The 5,647-nt window shown below is 41.1% G+C and overlaps 1 long non-coding RNA gene across 1 annotated transcript; it reads right to left on the reverse strand.

Annotated features, from left to right (window-relative positions):
• Positions 1–301: 301 nt before the first annotated feature.
• On the reverse strand, positions 302–5,261 carry LOC147449223 (uncharacterized). The gene is made up of 2 exons (XR_015189533.1): positions 4,612–5,261; positions 302–798 (listed from the first exon to the last, which is right to left on the reverse strand). It is a non-coding gene; the product is annotated as an uncharacterized LOC147449223 (long non-coding RNA).
• Between the last annotated feature and the right edge of the window lie 386 nt (positions 5,262–5,647).

A 5,647-nucleotide genomic window follows, 5' to 3' on the forward strand; every position in this document is an offset into this window, starting at 1 on the left:
AAAACCCCGTGTGTGTTGTGTGGTTGTATGTCCTTAATATCATCAAGTGTTTGACGCCTTGCATCCTGTGTTCCATGTATTCTGTGTTTGTGCTTGTGTGTGCATATGTGTGTGTGTGTGTGTGCTCCAAAAGATGTGTTTATACCTTAAATATGCAAGCATTGAGTCGAGTATGGCAAACAAATGGGCCGATCCAAAAAGTTGGGGCATAAACTGTCGAACATAGAGCAAGGGGTTGACCTTGTAGGCTTGGGTGTGTGATATCCCAAACTGTTTGTTAGTATGTGTTCCATAGATTGTGTGTGTGTGTGTGTGTGTGTGTGTGTGTGTGTGTGTGTGTGTGTGTGTGTGTGTGTGTGTGTGTGTGTGTGTGTGTGTGTGTGTGTGTGTGTGTGTGAGAGAGAGAGAGAGAGAGAGAGAGACAGAGAGAGAGATCTTAAGCCTTCTCCCCTATGGTCCTTGCATGGGAAAATCCTTTGTTGAAATTGGCACCCTTTGCATCATCTATTAGGACGTGCATCCTCTATCTTTCCTTTGTTGACAGCAATGGTCCAAGGCTTCCCATCTACAACAACCTTGCCTGCTGTGGACACTATTTGTTGGCCATGCATGCCACCATTGTGCCCACAGCCTGTTTCCATGCTTGATGGCTTGCCTCAATGGTAGATTATGTCAGCATTTTGACCTTCCTCTTGATCCACCCATGCCACTCTCATTCCACACAAGCAATAGACATGCCCTTCATTAACACACCATATTTAATTGCCCCTTTCTCCCAATGACAATTCCACCACTTTCCTGCTAGATGCCAATGGCAAAGATGAGGGATGACTACTCTTTGAAGCATTGTGCTCAATACCTAGATAGGAGTACTTGAATAAAAAGACTTATGTATAAGAAATGTATCATGGTTTATTCAATAATTGATAGTAAACATAAGATCTATCATTTAAGGTTGATGCAGCAAGTGATCTCAAGTGCAATGTTTCTGTTTAAAAAGTTTGATCTTTAATGGCCTGTTTAGTAATGTGTTTTGATTTGATAAGTGAAGTTTTCCATGGTTGTTTATGAGCATGCCATTATTTGTTATTTAGAGAACAGCCCATTTCATATGTGTGCCTTAAATCCCATGTGGGAAGCCTATTGAGTAGGTGGCTAGTATCATTTGTTTTGAGATTGAGATTTGTATCGGTTTACACGGGAAATGTTGTCCGTTTTTTGACAAATTACATTGAATTGATTGGTTTATTTTAATGTAGTATTCATTATATTTGTTGCTTTTCATGGTGGTTTGTTCTCTCAAATGAAAACACACTACAATCTACACTTCCGTTTATTTGCAATTCAACATGTATTTTTGCAAAAAATCATGTGCTTCTAAAATTGTCTTGCTACTAGTATGCATAAAATAGTGGGTCATTACATTCCGTACAAAATTTTTACGAGGGGGGTGGCTCATTGTGAGAATGTCCATATCTTGTCCGTACATAGGGGGCATGTCATAATAATCAATATCTAATTCTCCTAAATGATTTCCTCATGATAAATTGATCATTTAATATGGGGAAGTGCCAGGGGAGAAAAAGCTAGAATATTGGTTAAGGTAGCAGACCGGCCACAGTAGGGATCCAAAGGAGGAAAAATAGGGATCCAGAGGGGGGGTCATCTGGAAAAGAGCTATGTGAACCAATGGGCTTAAAAGACCCTAAGGTTCAACCCATTAAGACTTCCAAAATGCTAAGGTTCCAAAATTCAAAGGTTGTGTCCAAAGGTCAAACATTAGGGAAATTGGATGCTTTGTGTGTGCCCCAAAAGTATTCATCCATCCCTACATAGGAGGGGGCGATCCTTGCAAGTAGGGGATGAGAGAGAAAATCACACACACACACACAAGCTCCCTTTACACAAAGGGAATGAGGGACACATGTCAGCTCCCTAGCCCAGATGCCCACAAGGTGTACTCAAATCCTATTGGATGGCCTTGGAGGTGGACCAATGAGAATTAGGCTAGAGTAAATCTAGTTTAATTAATTTAAAAACACTTAACAAAAGAACCAATGTAAATTAAGCTCTCTAGAAGACGATTGGACAGTCTCCCAAGGGGTCCAATGAGCATTCAGCAACCCAATGGCTTGCCTGCTTCCTATTGGACAGGAGGCAAAGGGGTCCGATGAGAGTTTAGTTGCATTTATTAATTACCTAAAGCTCTCACAAAAGGAGAAAGGGGGACACACGTCAAAAGGCTATCACTTATGCTGCTTAATCCCCATTGGTTAAGCCTGGGAAGGTCCAACAGGATGCTAGCAAGAGAAAATAGCAAGAGGGGTTGACCAAGAGAGAGAGGGGGCTGATTTTTCAAAGGATTATCACCTACACACACACTAGCTCATGTGTGGAGTAAGAAGACTCTCTCTCCTTCTCAAGCTTTAATGGAAGCTTATCACCTACTCCAAGCTTGTGAGAAGGAAGGCCGACACCAACAAATCTTGGCTTTGTGATGCAAATCCAACCAAGAGCCAAGCTTCAATGCATGCTCATCTCCTCTACCATGCTAATTACTAAGCTAAGCTATGCTAATATGAGTGATTATGTGAGGAGATGTACATCTTTCTCGCCAGAATACTCCTTCTTCCTCTCAATCTACTCTCATACCCTACTAGCTCTCACCATCTTCGAAGGTGTGTGAGGTCTCGGGTATGAGACCATGAGGGAATTGATGTTGTGTTTGATAAGTGTTTTGCTTAGTGCATGAAGTTTCCATCTTCATTGCACTAGATAGTATTGAAGGAACACAAAGAATTGTATTGTAAAATGTCTCTCTTGATGGGAGAAACCATAATACAAAGCCTTTTGGAGGGGGGACCGGCTCCATGCAAATCCGGTCCTCAATTGTTGTCAATTGCTTAACTTCTCTCTCTTTTCAAGTATTGTTCGTGCTATCTAACTAGGTGTTATGGTTTTTGTTGCTCTCTCCACCCAAGCACACTTGTTATTCTCATTAGGAAGCTATTTTAATGAAATGCTCACTATGTTCATGCTATTTTCCGCTACACACAAGTTACTAGACCATTAAATGTTACAGGGCACGCTAGCATGTAAGATATCATACATAGGGGGGTTTCTCTAATTTGAATGCACGCAAGTGATATCCCCCTATTACTAATAGTGAATCCCCCGGGCATAAGAATTGGAATGGCTCTAAATAGCCAAATATTGCATTTCTAAAGCTCTCCAAAAAATTTTGCTATCAACTAGCTCACATGAAATTCTACAATTTAAGAAAAATCTATGAGCTAGAGATGACTGCAACTTGATGGAATGAAAGTTAATGGCTCTTAGTAGCCAAATTTTACAATTTAATTCAATGCCCACTTCTCACATGGATCAATGAATTCTCATGCTTACCCACAACCCTTCAAAAAAGGACCAATCATTAGTGCTCTTAAGCATATGGTCATTCAACACAAGCAAAAATGATCAACCCTAACCTCCAAAAGTTTAATGCTCTCTTTTGACCATCAAACAAGCTAAATTTTAGTGCTTTGCAAGGTTTTCTCATCCAATTCAAGCACTAAAATGTACAAGCAATGTCAAGCCCAAACTTTAATGCACACTCTCCATCGAGCATGAAAGCATCATCAATGTAGCTCTCAAATGAAGCTCGTATGCTTGCCAAAAAGATTTATTCATGTAGTGCAATGAAAATGCCAATGAACTCGAGCATCAAACTGCACAAGCCAAAAAATTTGTGGAATGAGAGTTCATTTATGCATGAAAATGGTTACAAAAGCATAGCACAAACGAAGAAAATGCATGGCTTTTGAATAGCCAAATTTTGCATTACAATTCAATTTTGTGCCCCTTAATAGGCATTTGGATCCTCAATCTGCTCTCAACCTTCCAATCAACCCTTTCTCAAAAGCTCATTTATTAGTGCTCTAAAGAAAATTTACATTCAATTCAAGCACTAAATTGCAAAATTGTCTTCAACCAAGCATCTAGTCATTTCCCAATGTAGCTCATAAAGAGAAACTCACATGCAGGCCAAAAAGAGGTTGCCATTTAGTGCAATGAGAATTACAACCAATTCAAGCACTAAATTAATGCTTAGTTGAAAATCTCAAAATTAAACACACAATCAATCCGCATGCTCTCATGTAGAAGATGATAATTGTGGCACTTTTGAAAGCCAAATATTCAATTACTCCATTGTTTTGTAATGCCCAATACCCATAAAAAATTCACACAAGTTGGTTTGTGCCAGAAGTGTGTTATTTTTTCCACAAAATATAAGTGTTATTATTTTTTCATAAGTCTCTCATGGCTATGCATATTTATCTTCTCGAAGTTTTGGAGAATCTCCCGTGGGAACTTCGATTATATTTTAAAACATTTTTTTCTTTTATTAAGCTGGCTGGATAGAGAACGAGGTTGAGAGGGAAGAGTGTTTGGTGTGTGTTTGTGGGGTTGTAACTATGTGTGAGTTCTTTGCCACCTACGGCATCAAATCACATGCATGAAGAATGTTTGCAGTCTTCTAATTTGTACTCTTATAGTGGAGCGCTATTTGCAATTGCCGCCGAAAACCAGGAGGATGGAGATGAGGCTCACCATGGGTGTGCAATTTTGAAACCACAACGACCGGCATGCTGACGGCATAAGGCAGGCAAAGTGGGGCTGGGTGCACCATAGAAGATTGGGGGGCATAATTAGCTGAGGTAGGTGAGAAAATTTGCAGTAAAAAGACGTATGTGAGTAGGTGCTATTGGGTCATTTTCTTTAGATATTGTGTGCATGCTGCACTGGCAAAAATGATGGGTGTGTGAGGTGTTTGTGGGCAGATTTTGTGCACACAAATGTGTGTGTGAAGCTACATGCTGATTAATGGCTTTATGGCATGGCCTCAAGACTCTGGCGGAATCAAAAGCACCGTAGACAAGCACCAAATCTGGTGGGCTTCGCCATAAAGGGATTGTTGTATGAGTTTGTGTGTTACTGGGCTGGTAGTTTCCAATGTCTCAGCAACAAAGTTTTCAGCGGTGGATGCTGATTTGTGGGTCCACAATTGAGCGTGCATGAGGAAAATGGAGGGTGGGGTTCGATAGGCGGAAGCTATGGGCCAACTGAATTTGCAGGTGGGTGTGTGTGTTTGAATAATCTGCAGTCTGTGTGCCAATAAGAGCAACTTGCCCAAGTAGAGATTCTGGGTCAAGACCATGAACACGACAGAAGCGTTTGCCCATTTTGAGTGTGTGTCTAATGGCACCGTAACAAGGGCGGCCAGATACAAGCTGGTCAGCACATGGGCAAGTGGGCCTAGGTGTGTAGAATGCGTCAGTTCAGGCTACAAAGTAGTGTGGGGTCATATGATAAGGTGAGAGAAAGAGTGTGTGTTGGGGGGTGGGTGGGTGGGTGGGGGGGGGGGGGGGGGGGGCGGGGGACGCCATAAGCGGGTGCACCAAGGCCAAGCACAAATGTGTGATTGTATTTATCTCTCTTTAGCAAATAACCTTAGAAGTGAGGGTTCCCATAGTTCATGTTTTTTAAAACGGCTGTGGCACTTATATGAGATATGAATTCTTGTCTGAACACTACAACCAAGAAAATGTACGCAAGCAAAATTTTGATGTAGTTTTTTTTCCAATTG

This window comes from Adiantum capillus-veneris, chromosome 10 (assembly GCF_014529385.1).
Source record: "Adiantum capillus-veneris isolate H3 chromosome 10, ASM1452938v2, whole genome shotgun sequence".
Taxonomy (NCBI): Eukaryota; Viridiplantae; Streptophyta; class Polypodiopsida; order Polypodiales; family Pteridaceae; genus Adiantum; species Adiantum capillus-veneris.